Raw genomic sequence first — 14604 nt, forward strand, 5'->3', positions numbered from 1 at the left:
TTATAGGAAGAGGGTAATATCACGGGGGCTTGAGGGTGATTTACCCCTACTGGGATTTCAGTCCAAGACATCGTATTATTCCACTTGTGGGTCTACATACCTCCCCTGATGCCCCTCTTTCCTCTCCTGATGCCCCTCTTTCCTCTCCTGATGCCCCTCTTTCCTCTCCTGATGCCCCTCTTTCCTCCGCTGATGCCCCTCTTTCCTCCGCTGATGTCCCTCTTTCCTCCCCTGATGTCCTTCTTTCCTCCCCTGATGCCCCCTCTTTTCTAGGAGGTCAGAATGTTTGCTGGGTATGAGGGTATCGCAGGGTTCTACGGCCCTAAAAGCCCCGATAATGTGTATAGAATCAGCAGAGAGCGGCTTTATAAACTAAACGGGGTAAATAAACCCCATTATTCTTCTTCTAAATACCCCACTGCGTTACACCAATAGCTGCCAACAGGTGACAGTCACACAAAGTCTGGGTAAAGCCCCGCCTCCAGCCCCCCTCTAACCACACCCCCTAAAGCGAAAGTGCCCCTCTTTGGTCATTTAACGTTTTATTTATTGATAATTTAACTCCGTACTTCCCAAGTGCCCCGTTTTAGGTATCGTCCCACAAAGCTGCTCTGTTGGGCGCGGGGTAACGGCGACGGTCACATAAGGCTTTGTCTCGCGCGGAAGGAATGAATAATATTTAGTCGGCGGACGTCTCCGGCCTCTCGGCAGAAGCGCTCCGTCTGGGATTTATCGGTACCAGAAACGCTCCGAGATGCGCTTCACCCGCTCCTCGCTCTCCGAGAGACAGATGGCCTCTTCCTTGTGTAGAGAGCTGGGGGCGTTTAGACGAACTCCGCGTTGGCTTCACCATTTCGTCTCGCTCTTTATTTCCTTGACTCAGAGAATCTGCCGGCAGACCGGCCCCATTCGGCCCCCATCTAGTCGCCCTCCTTGAAACCCTAATCGGTTGTTGGTCTTGTCATGAATAGCTTCGCAGCAGACAGGGCTATGTGTTATCAAGAACTAGATTGTAAGCTCCTTTGAAGCACCACCGTTTGGGTGGGAGATTAATAGGGGTTAATATCGCCCCCCCCTCCCATTTTATTATATGCTCTTAATAATCCTATTAGCCGTTCTATCTGTATTAATTAATAGGCGGTTGTTTGTAATCACCCCCCCCCCAGTAGCTCCTACCCCCGCCCCCTGTGCTCCTGGCACCCGTATAGACCCCGCTGCACTGATAATATCTCTTTTCACTTTGCAAACAATCCAATGAATGGCGGCTTTGTTGGACGCTTTTACATTCATTCCAGAATTCCAAAGAATTTTAACCTTTTCATTATATAAAAAGAATATAAAAAATCCTTAAAATGTATATATTGTTTTAAATAAATATGGAATTATAACACCCCCCCCCCGTGTATTGTGTCGGGACCCCCTAAATCTCAAAACTATGTGTGCAATTGTTTACCCCTTTTTTCCGCCTCCGTGTCTGTCAGTGAAGGGGTTACTGCTAATTATCCCCCTCTAGCTGTCCCTCCTATATACCCCCTTTGGCCTAAGCCCATGCGCTCACACCCCAGCGAGCCAAGTGTGGGAGAGGATTGGTCTTTCGGGCCGGACTCGCTAGAGGCGATGTTAGAAAGCCCCCCGATACACTGTTGTCATTCATCGCGACCACCAGCTTCTCATCAATGCCCCTTCTGTTCATAGGAGCCCGTCTGACATTTGCCCCCTCGGCTACAAACCCCCCCCTTCTGCCTGTGTCTTCACCCATGCTGGGGCACTTAAGGCAGCTGCAACTCTTAGTGAAAAGCATCCTACCGCTCTAAATCAATGCGTGTGATCTGTGTCTTTATCGCGCATGATGAGCCGACCGCCAGGTGTGTGCGTTAATCTCCGGGACACGCGGGTAGCGCAGCGGTCCGGAATAGCTGTCTCTATTACATGCTCCGCGGTCTCCCCCTCTGCCTTCTTCCTCCCCAGTTTCTGCCCGCGTCCCGTGCATTATTCACTACATGGTTTTTCATCCATCCTCCCCAAGTAAGTCCTTCCCGCAGACTGTCGCGTTGACAGCCGGTGAATCCCGGTGACCTTGCCCAAGGTCGTTATTATTAGTAGGGCATCCTCCATCATAGAACTCGTCATAAAGAGTGACATCGTAAATGCCCCGTGGGGGGTATCTGCTCGTTCCAGTGGGCTCCCTGTCTCCTTGGTGTGACCCGTTGCGTGGATTTACGGTTGCGCCAACTGATGCTTTTTTGGGGGCCAAATTCCAGATCTTCCAGACATATTCTGCCCCCCCCCCCATGGCTGGCTCTCGGCTCTTAGGGGCCCCGTCTTTAACACAGGTAGTAAAAGAATCAATGACCATAAATTTGGAGTATTTGAGATATTTCCCTTTAAAGTATCTACACCACCTCTTCTATAATTCTCCTCCAATGAGGGGCACCTACAGCTACTTCCGGGAGGCAGCTCCCTTTATCTACCACCCTTATACTCTGTCTGATCTTAAATTGATTGTGAGATATTACAACAAAAATAATTAAAGACTTGAAAAAAAAAATTTTTTCGTATGATATTTTTGTCCCGTAAAGAAGCGAATCAATGCCCGTAGGTCGTAGCGATCGGTTTCTACGTTCAAATCCAGATCGATAGTATTGATCTCGGATACATGCGCTGCGTGGTGACCCCTGACATCAGCAATTTGTGAATCCAAATCAATAGCCCTTTCGGGTGATCAGTAAAGTGTATGTACCCTAATCAGACGGATGAGGTACGGAGAGAGGGAGAGGAGATGGGAAAAGAGAGAGGGAGAAGGGGAGATGGGAGACGAGAGAGGGAGAGGGAGAGGAGATGGGAGACGAGAGAGAGGGGATGGGAGAGAGACAAATGTTACAACAAGAGGCCATAATCACACACTAGAGGGTCAGAGCCTTAGATGTAATGAAAGGAAGTTTTACTTTACTGAGAGGGTGGTGGATAAGTGGAACAGCCTCCCAGCAGAAGTGGTAGAGGGTAATACAGTGAGGGTATTAAACATGCATGGGATAGACATACGGCTCCTGAATCTAAGACGACTGAGGTTTGAGTCTTTACAGCAGGAGAAACGGGCGACTAGACGGGGGCCGGATGGGGGCCGATCTGCCATCAGGTTTTGTTTCTATGTATATGTTGTTAGAGCTCTATGTGCACGGCGCAGAGCACCTCTCACTCTGCAGATAATGTCAGCGCTGCAGACCCGTAAGAAGCCCTCGGTGTAACACAAAGAGACAGATGTTACAAGCGATCCACTCTGCGCGAGTCTGGTTGGGAGACGCCGTGTGACAGATAACGCCCTCGGGTCATACTTGGCTTGAAAGCGAGAAACAGGGCGACAAACACCGACTTCATAGATGTTCGAAGTGGGGAAATCTCACCGTAAGGAATTCTGTAGACTTAAAAACCAAAATAATATGCAATGTTCCTTTCTGTGTTCCAAAGACTGCGGCCTCACCGAGCCCAGCAGCCGCAGAGCATCTACGCCAACAACGCACCTGCCGCTTTATTACAGGGCGGCGGATGCAGGAACCCGCGAGATTCCGCCGATGTAGACTCGATGGCGCTCCGGGCCTTGGTGCATTCTAACTGCAACATTCTAGAACGCAAAACATTGTGGACTGTTGAGCTACTCTAGACTCTGTGACCCTAAGAACCTGTCCATTTACCCCAAACGTCTGAGGTTGGCCTTCAAAGCTTCTCTTTCAAATCTTTTTATAGTCACCATTCTTGTTCCCCCCCCCCCTGACTTATTATTCAAGAACTTAATTAACTGTCTGAAGCAGAAGGTCCTCGTGTAGCAAAGGGCTCCCTCGGCATGTTAACCAACCTCTGCCTTAATGAACTCCTGGAGGGTGAGGACGTTCCTGCAGTTCATGGAGGCCGAGCCTGTCCCTTTTCCGCTTCTAACCCCATGTCGCTTCTAGAAAACAAAGCAGGTTTTGATCTAAAACGAGACGGGTTTAGTAATCCCCATGGAATACTGTACCCCCTCCTCCCCGGCATTGAAGGGCTTCATCTTTTGTCTCCACCCGCGCTTCTTTTGGGGCAAACGGCAGCAATAAATCAGCTTTTATGCCCGAGATAGACCGTGGAAGTCGGTTCATGTGTCATTGTTACTGCCCGAGCTCATTAAGCAAATAGAAAGAATATCTCATCTGGACGCAATATAAAGCAGACGGTTGGCAGAAAGGCCTGCATGAATAATTTGATTAGGTTCTATTAAAAATGATAAGGTTTGGGTTACGTGAGGCAGGGGATGCTCCAGCGAGCACGCTCGGCTTGCGCAATGGTCATCGCTTTCGGTGAATGGAGATCGCTCTTAACATATGTCCGCGGTCCAGCCCAGATGGTTGGGTTTATAGAAGAAGCAAAGGAAGTATGGAGGGTATTAACCAAGCAGCTCCTGATGCGTGTCGATTCAGTGGACAATCATATTGTCCTTTTTCTCTATTTGTCACGTTGAATGTTGAGACGCGTCTTATCCTCCTTCTACGCAAGAGGAAACTGTAGAAACATCTAGAAAAGCATTCTAGATCAGCTGAGCCGAGGACTTCTCAGAATATTAACCTCTCACTAAGGTTCTGTGTGTCCTTTGAGTCTTCCTGAGCTTACTCTAAGAGTTCATCAAAAAGCTCTTTGGAAGTGGTGTATACAAATCATGAAATAATAATAAAATCGGGGGTTCCACAAAATCACTGTGAGATACGGACTTTGTGTTTGGGTCAATCCCCGAGACTCTGGCCAAACGTGGATCAGGATTGAGACTTGGGGCTTTCTGTACACGTGGACCGGTGGGGTCTGGTTTAGCAGAAGAAGAGACATTTGTTCCTGGTAGGAACCTTCAGACTCCCTTACGCGACCACCAGTGGTAGGAACCTTCATAGTGCCTTACAGGACCACCATTGAACCATAATGTCTGAGATTCTTTTTGTTTTGCTTTGTTTCTTAAGATGAACGTCTCACTTCTGGTTTACGTCTTCCTATATATAATCCCATGAAGTGTTTTGACTACCTGATTGACATTCTGTAAATAAAATTGTATCAAACAATGGATGCTAATTGGCCTTCTCCAGATCCTGTAGGAGTTTTTGTAAGAAGAGAATAGAATATGGAACCTTTTGAAGATCCACAGCATTCCGTATCATCCTTAGTGACTTTGAAGGTCTAATTCCAGGTTAACCAACTGGGTAATTTTAGGGTTAGAGTTGAAGGACCTTAGTGTCTATCTCTCTATCCCAGCTAGAGATTCTTGTGTCCGTCTTATGGTATGGGTCGTCAGTGAGACCGCTCTTTGGCCGTTGCTGAATTCATTGGGCGTTTTCAGAAATCTGCCCAAGAAAAGGAAAGAAGGGCAGTTTAAGAGTTAATTGTTTAGGGAAGGGTTAATGGAAAGGCATGTTTTTGAGCTTTATCTCAAAAAAAAATGTTACGTCCATAAGAAATACCCCAAGCATGTCCCTACACCTAGTGCGTGGGGGAAGGGAGCACATCTCTTTTCAAGTAACCACACTGGTTCTATTGGTTTTCCGCAGACCGTCCATGCAGACATGCGCAACTTCAGGTTGAGACACCACGAAGGATGAGGATAAAGTCCTACTTGTTATGATTGATGCTTCCTCTTTTCCAGAGTTGGTCACGGAAATAGATGGACCTTTACGTTTATCTCTTTGCCCTCCCCGCTTCTGCTTTTTCTTTCGATGATCATATATTTTAGTTTTTTAGTAATTTGTCGCCTGACGCATAATCTCAGCTTCCCTCTGAGCGGAGGAACTTTTGGTTTCCATTTTTTAATGACTTCCTCTTAGTTGGCAGAGATTACTTAGCAGCTTCGACACAAACAATACGTTGTGGGTTATTCATTCTATTAGACAAGAACTTGTGTCATGACAAATCACCATACCTGGGAACTCTCCGGGTTTTTGCCCCCAAGTCTCAGGGTCTTTGACCCAATCACGCGCTGAAGGGGTAGAATCCTTCCTATTCTACCCCGCTGGGATCATATATAAGACACCCAGGGTCTGATTATGCCACGTGGCCGGGCTTTTCATGTTTAACCCCCAACATTTCAGAGGAACCAGGAAAGGGCTGCACCGCATCCCACCACAAAAGATTTTAAGGGACGTTAAGGCTTAAATATTTCCCAAAATTTAAAAAAAACGCACCAAAAATGTCTCCCTTCTCCAAAAACATAACTCAGAGGAGATCTTTCTAAAATAATACAGCTTCTTTCATGACTATTGTAGAAACAGAAGTAGGGTTAGATGTCTCCTAGGGTCTTCTAGTAGAATTAACATGGTGGTTGGTCACCATGGTGATGGATGTAGACAGGGCTATTGGAGATCTACTCCAACACGGCGTTGATAAGGTTAATTTAGTTATTCTGTCTGTTTGATCCCAAAATGACTTATTAGAAGTTGAAATATCCTACAGCATGTGCTGTGTAAAGCATGGCGTCCCAGCAAGAGGCGCATCAATAGCTAATGCGAAGCCCGCGGGAGCTCCCTGTCATCCACAGCCAGTCGTGCTAATTGATACGAAAGGGAGAAGCGGTGATTTAACTGTGGAGCGGCTGGCGGGGAAAAAAAACTGCGGATACCGGCATGCCCGAGGGCCAGAGAGGGACACTTTTACTTTAGGCATGAATTGGATGGGGCCTTAATGAGACCTTAGCCCGTTGTACAGCGCTACGGAATATGATGGCGCTATATAAAACAATCGATCTAGAAGAAGAATAATGGGGTTTTATTTCCCCCGTTTAATTTATAAAGCCGTTCCCTGCTGTTTCTATACACATTATCGGGGCTTTTAGGGCTGTAGAACCCTGCGATCCCCTCATACCCAGCAAACACTCTGACCTCCTAGAAAAGAGGGGAATCAGGGGAGGAAAGAGGGGCACCGGGGGGTTGAGGGGCATCAGGGCTTTGGGAACTGTTGCCATAGAAACTATTACAAATCCCGTCCTCTGCTGTTTGGGTGGCACGGTTTCTGTACAAATGAATTGCGTTGGTTTACAGTTGCGGTGGGTAATAATTAGCGCCGGTTCCGACAATCCTCCGGCAGTCTGTGTCCCGTTTCGTAAACAACTTGTTGCTCTCCAAATTCTAAGGAGAGCCATATATCTAATGAAGTGACAATCGGTTCTGGGATATAAATGGCTTCCGTCGCTAAGCGAAGACACTTAATGCATAGATGTAGGTTTAATAGGTAAGGTGCAAGATGTCCTTCTTCAGGCTTAATGGAAGATGTCCTTCTTCAGGTTTAATGGAAGATGTCCTTCTTCAGGTTTAATGGAAGATGTCCTTCTTCAGGTTTAATGGAAGATGTCCTTCTTCAGGCCCTGTTTAGGTTGGCGTTAAAAGCCACGTCGGGTTGGCTGCAGAAGAGAGACCGGACGCTGGACCGTTATTGAGCTCTCAACCAAACCAAAGTAGAATCGTGCACTGAAAGCTAATATTTTCATGGAAATAAAACCTGCTCGTTTCACGCCGTCTTTATAGGATATTTATATGCGTAAACATGACCGGAGGCAAGATCGTTAAAATGCACGGTCACGGTGTTCCTGTTTCAAAGACTCATGATACCCGGGGATAGGCAAAGTACAAGGACACCGGTGTCCCCGGCAGGGTTTGCGAAGGGCCATAGAACATCGGTAAATTGTCCACCACAGACCCCGGTAAATGTCCACCACAGACCCGGGTAAATTGTCCACCACAGACCCGGGTAAATTGTCCACCACAGACCCCGGTAAATGTCCACCATGAGCAATGTCGGTGTAACCGATATAATCAGAGGTCATTCTGGTCTTCTCCGTATGCTGTCTTGGTCTATGTCTGTATAGAGCGGTGGCTCTGGGGTCTTTTCGTAAAGACGAATCGGAGCTGATAAGACCAACCCAATCAAGCTGGCTGAAACGTTGTCGCTTTCGCTAAATTCACCTCAACTACAGGTCGAGTTTTTTGTGCGGGGATTTGTGTGGTCAAAACACAAACTCTGCACCAAAATAAATGATGATTAGTTATTTGTTTTGTTTTGAAGTCCATTTGTCTCCAAGAGTTCTATCACCAAGGTTCTTCGCTTTTAGGGCTGTAGAACCCTGCGATACCCTCATACCCAGCAACCATTCTGACCTCCTAGAAAAGAGGGGCATCAGGGGAGGAGAGAGGGAGATATCAGGGGTTTGGGGTTCCAAGAGGGACTGGCACTCCCATAACAGGGGACACTTAGGATGTATACATATTCTTTATGTTTATGTAGTAAGCTTACATTTTAGCACAGGGGTCACGCTAGGTGCCCTATTTTTTCGCCCCTCTTTCCCTCTCCAGCAGACCCCCTTCTCTGTATCCAGTTTGTTTCTCCGCTGCTGTGGATGCAAATTCACTGACTTCACGGCCGGGGGCTTTGGCTGATTCAGTGCCTCCTGGCTACGAGCGACTGCGGTCTCTGGTCCGCCACCTCATTACTCGGAAAAACACGGGGGCTTTGTCTGCGCGGAATAAATTAATGAGATTGCCAGCGCGGCCCATTCATTACCGCCTCGTATGCACATAGCGGACCCTGCTGGCGCTTCCGGGGGGGGGGGGGCTAAAAGGTCTCATTCAACTCCCCCCGATCTGTATTATAACTGCAGCACTGTACCCGATATACACAATCCCAGAGATAATTGTAAACGAGCTGTCTGAAATCATTCAGTGGAACTTCATCCTTAATGGAGTCGGCAGAACGGCCCCATCCGGCCCCTGTCTAGTCGCCCGTTTCTCCCGCTGTAAAGACTCAAACCTTAATCAGTCGTTGGTCTCGTCTTAGATTCAGGAGCCGTATGTCTATCCCATGCATGTTTAATCCCCTCGCTGTGTTACCCTCTACCACTTCTGCTGGGAGTCCCTTCCACTTATCCACCACCCTCTCTGTAAAGTAAATCTTCCTTACATTACATTTTCTTTATCATTGGTGAAGCTTCCGTGTTATTTTTTGTAAGTATGTGGTTATTGACTGTGTAATTGCTTTATATTTGTGTGTTTAGCGCCGCTATCTCTTAACACATGGCTCTTATCTTGTTGCGTTCTCCGTAACGTTGGGAAGGATCTGTTATATGCAGTCGAGTATTATTAATTCAGCGCTTGTGAGTGACGGGGCTTCGGATGTGTCCAGCAAACCCCAGCGGGATCCCAATCTTCCTTTGGGGAGAAAATCAGCAGGAGAGATTTTTTCCCGGTTGTGATACGGAGTCCCTTTTGTAGTCTCTGCTTCAGCCGCAGCTTCGTAGAATCGAGGTCTAACCTGGCGTGACTTCGTAAAATGACGCGTTCTGCGATCTTTGTTCCGCCGTATAAAGGACGCATTGCCTTTAAAACGAAAAGGACTCTCCAGAGTCCTCGGCGGCCTCCTGAACAATAAACGCGTATTAAAGCATTTCATGGTGACTTAGATATGCATTCATTAAAACTGCAAAAAATAATAATCTCTTAGCTTTAGGAGAAGCTGCAGCTCCAGAGCTGCAACAGAACACCTCCTCCATAGGCCGATATATTACTGTATACAGTGCTGGGGGGTTATATTACTGTATACAGCGCTGGGGAGGTTATATTAATGTATACAGCGCTGGGGGATATATTACTGTATACAGCGCTGGGGGTTATATTACTGTATACAGCGCTGGGGGTTATATTACTGTATACAGTGCTGGGGGTTATATTACTCTATACAGCGCTGGGGGATATATTACTGTATACAGCGCTGGGGGTTATATTACTGTATACAGCGCTGGGGGGTATATTACTGTATACAGTGCTGGGGGTTATATTACTGTATACAGTGCTGGGGGTTATATTACTGTATACAGCGCTGGGGGGTTATATTACTGTATACAGTGCTGGGGGTTATATTACTGTATACAGTGCTGGGGGGTTATATTACTTTATACAGCGCGTGGGGTTATATTACTGTATACAGTGCTGGGGGTTATATTACTGTATACAGCGCTGGGGTTATATTACTGTATACAGCGCTGGGGTTATATTACTGTATACAGCGCTGGGGGGGTTATATTACTGTATACAGCGCTGGGGAGGTATATTACTGTATACAGCGCTGGGGGTTATATTACTGTATACAGCGCTGGGGGTTATATTATTGTATACAGCGCTGGGGGTTATATTACTGTATACAGTGCTGGGGGGTTATATTACTGTATACAGCGCTGGGGAGGTTATATTAATGTATACAGCGCTGGGGGATATATTACTGTATACAGCGCTGGGGGTTATATTACTGTATACAGCACTGGGGGTTATATTACTGTATACAGCGCTGGGGGTTATATTACTGTATACAGCGCTGGGGGTTATATTACTGTATACAGTGCTGGGGGGGTTATATTACTGTATACAGTGCTGGGGGTTATATTACTGTATACAGCGCTGGGGGTTATAGTACTGTATACAGCGCTGGGGGTTATATTACTGTATACAGTGCTGGGGGGGTTATATTACTGTATACAGCGCTGGGGGTTATATTACTGTATACAGTGCTGGGGGTTATATTACTGTATACAGCGCTGGGGGGTTATATTACTGTATACAGTGCTGGGGGTTATATTACTGTATACAGTGCTGGGGGGTTATATTACTGTATACAGCGCGTGGGGTTATATTACTGTATACAGCGCGTGGGGTTATATTACTGTATACAGCGCTGGGGTTATATTACTGTATACAGCGCTGGGGGTTATATTACTGTATACAGCGCTGGGGGTTATATTACTGTATACAGTGCTGGGGGGGTTATATTACTGTATACAGTGCTGGGGGTTATATTACTGTATACAGCGTTGGGGGTTATATTACTGTATACAGTGCTGGGGGTTATATTACTGTATACAGCGCTGGGGGTTATATTACTGTATACAGCGCTGGGGGTTATATTACTGTATACAGCGCTGGGGGTTATATTACTGTATACAGTGCTGGGGGGTTATATTACTGTATACAGTGCTGGGGGTTATATTACTGTATACAGCGCTGGGGTTATATTACTGTATACAGCGCTGGGGTTATATTACTGTATACAGCGCTGGGGGGTTATATTACTGTATACAGCGCTGGGGAGGTATATTACTGTATACAGCGCTGGGGGTTATATTACTGTATACAGCGCTGGGGGTTATATTACTGTATACAGTGCTGGGGGGGGTTATATTACTGTATACAGTGCTGGGGGTTATATTACTGTATACAGCGTTGGGGGTTATATTACTGTATACAGCGCTGGGGGTTATATTACTGTATACAGCGCTGGGGGCTATATTACTGTATACAGCGCTGGGGGTTATATTACTGTATACAGCGCTGGGGTTATATTACTGTATACAGCGCCGGGGGTTATATTACTGTATACAGCGCTGGGGGGTTATATTACTGTATACAGCGCTGGGGGGTTATATTACTGTATACAGTGCTGGGGGTTATATTACTGTATACAGTGCTGGGGGTTATATTACTGTATACAGCGCTGGGGGTTATATTACTGTATACAGCGCTGGGGGTTATATTACTGTATACAGCGCTGGGGGTTATATTACTGTATACAGCGCTGGGGTTATATTACTGTATACAGCGCTGGGGGTTATATTACTGTATACAGCGCTGGGGAGGTATATTACTGTATACAGCGCTGGGGGTTATATTACTGTATACAGCGCTGGGGGTTATATTACTGTATACAGCGCGGGGGGTTATATTACTGTATACAGTGCTGGGGGTTATATTACTGTATACAGCGTTGGGGGTTATATTACTGTATACAGCGCTGGGGGGGTTATATTACTGTATACAGCGCTGGGGGTTATATTACTGTATACAGCGCTGGGGGTTATATTACTGTATACAGTGCTGGGGGTTATATTACATGGAATAAGGGGTAATATTAAATGTATACAGGTGTTGGTATTTGCCCCATGTGCCGCAGTAACACGTTTGTCTCGGAATGGTTCCTAAATACCCGCAGGCACCCTTTGTAGCGGAGCAGGAACTCAGAAATCCGGGGTAATTGCAGGTGGGTTTTGGGATAAAAGCGTTCCTTTACATTCTGCATGCGCAGCGCCGGACACACGACCCGCCGGCCAGGCTTGGGGAATAATAGCGTCTCTGTCTCCCGTTAAGCGTTGTCGGCACGCGTGTAAAGTTCCTGACCTCCGACCCCACCGCGTCTACCATAAAAATCTCACGCTGGTATTTGTTCCGTTTTTTTTCTGTACAGAAATGTTTTTTTTATTATTATTGTTGTTTGATACGTTGAACCTCAGCTCGCACTCAGTATCCCAGCTATAGGTCTGAGGTGAACTCAACTCACTGTCTGCAGCGGCCGTAAAGAACAGGTAATCGCGCGATTTTATAACTAGTGGAAAAATATTTATTATTTAAAATTAGCGCAACTATAAGAATATATTTTATTGAAGGAGGGCGTGTAAATTCTCCAATTGTTTTTTTGGTTTTTTTTTTGAGATTTGATTGACAGGCTAGCTCTGCCGAAGCGTTATCGCGCACCGCGAGCTGAGTACCCCGCGTGACTGTTTGTTTGTGCAGGGAAGATGCGTCTTCCTACGTTGATGGATTTGTCCTTGACCGACTGCTGTCCTTCCAGTAATGCCTAAGGCAACATTAAAAAAAAAACAAAAAACAACAATAAAACGACAAAATTGGAATTGTTGATAGAACCTTGGCTTATAGATAGGGGGGGGTGCGATAGAAATATTTAACAAAGGAGGAGAAATGTTATAGGACAAGAGACCAGAATCTGAACCTAGAGGGTCGGAGGCTGAGATGGAATGGAAGGAAGTTTGACTTTACTGAGAGGGTGGTAGATAAGTGGCGCAGCCTCCCAGCAGAGGTGGTAGCGGGTAATACAGTGAGGGTATTAAACATGCATGGGATAGACATACGGCTCCTGAATCTAAGACGAGACCAACGACTGATTAAGGTTTGAGTCTTTACAGCGGGAGAAACGTGCGACTAGACGGGGGGCCGAATGGGGCGAAACCCTGAGAGCTCCCAGTTAAGGTTATCTCAGCGGCTCGACAATACAGACGTCTCCAGCAACGATAAGACGGGCATTCGACCAAATGGACACTGGTTGAATTTCAGTTGGCTTTTAGCCCCAAAGTCACATGGTGAGAAAACCAGGTAGGTATTTTGTGACACCGGAGATCTCTTCTGGACCTTTGGGTCTCCTTCATGCCTCGGTCTTCGTAGCCAGTCTTGGTTACTCCTTCATCCTTGGGTCCGGAGCGTTCTGGTAAGTTCTGTGTTCAGCCAGTGGAATGGGAAGTGAAATCCAAGCTGATCGAGGTTATTTCTGGATATCCCTTTCCTGTATTTTAAGGTCCTGGCTGGGGCCGGTGGCTGCATTTTCTTCTCGCTCAGAGATCAAAATCAACATTATTTTTGGCGGTGGTCTTAGGCTCCCTTGTTTGTCCCTCTTCTGCTGTGTGAGCCGTTATTCTGTGTTGGGGACTTGCAGATGAGATAATTAGGTAATTTCTTCGCCCGTTTTCTTTTAACCTCTTTGGCGTGTGGAACCTTCACGTTTGTGGATGGTCTCTCTACAGCTACGTTGTCTCCGAGTAACAATTTACTAGCCTGTGATTACTTAATGACGGGGCTACCGACCACGAACCAATCGTAGAGGTTGACGTCCCTCAGCTTCTGGAATTTGGAACGTTTATTCATTTTATTCTGGAGACAACTGGGTTTGACTAAAGGAGAAACTGCCCCAACCCATGGCCACCAGTACCTCCAGCTCCATCCTCTAACCTATCCATCCTAACTCACCCGTGATGTCTAGAGTGAAGACATTGGAGATAGCAAGGTGAGGTCCAGCAATGGCGTCATCTGGAGCTTCTCAGATGGAGATAGTTTGAGCACCGGATGGAAAACGTATTCTTTTTATCTGTTGGTTCGGCGTTCCGAGCCCAGGAGACGGGCAGAGAAAAAGGGGGTGGAAAAAAATGGCTGAAAACGAGCCGGTACTTTAACATTTCTGATACGATCTAAACCCAAAGCTGAAGAAGATGTCTTGGCCGCGATAACGCAAGCTGAATCCCTTAATACTTGCGTCATCTGCTGAAACTGTTCTTACAGAGTGCTTCTGAGTCATAATCTCGGACTGACCTGATATTTTAATGCCACGGAGCTGGGCCGACGGTTCTGATGCCAACCCTTTCCATTCCGGAGCAAAACCCGGACAATTCTGTCGCATAATGATTTGGCAGAAAAGTCTCAAGTTCTCAAACTGATCCAAATGTGGTCCATGGCAACCAGTCAAATGGTCCAATCAGCAGAAACAAGCCATTGGTTCCCATGGCGACAAGGACATTTAATGACATGTGATACATAACTCACTTTGTATCTGGATTCTGTGACGGAATAAATATAGACTTAAAATTCTTAAATTAGAAGTTTCACAAATAGACATGAAAAAAAAATACATTCTTTCCTATAAACACGTTATTTTTATACATTTATTCTGGCAGTTTTTTTAAATGGACAGTTCAACCGGGATAAAAAAATGACATTAAACATAACCTAA

General features: G+C 46.3%; 1 protein-coding gene across 4 annotated transcripts in view; it reads left to right on the forward strand.

Moving 5' to 3' along the window:
• The window catches only part of VAV2 (vav guanine nucleotide exchange factor 2), an 84279-nt gene that overhangs the window by 27877 nt on the left and 41798 nt on the right, over positions 1–14604 (forward strand). The window lies entirely within an intron of this gene.

Source organism: Spea bombifrons, chromosome 8 (assembly GCF_027358695.1).
Source record: "Spea bombifrons isolate aSpeBom1 chromosome 8, aSpeBom1.2.pri, whole genome shotgun sequence".
In the NCBI taxonomy this organism is placed as follows: Eukaryota; Metazoa; Chordata; class Amphibia; order Anura; family Pelobatidae; genus Spea; species Spea bombifrons.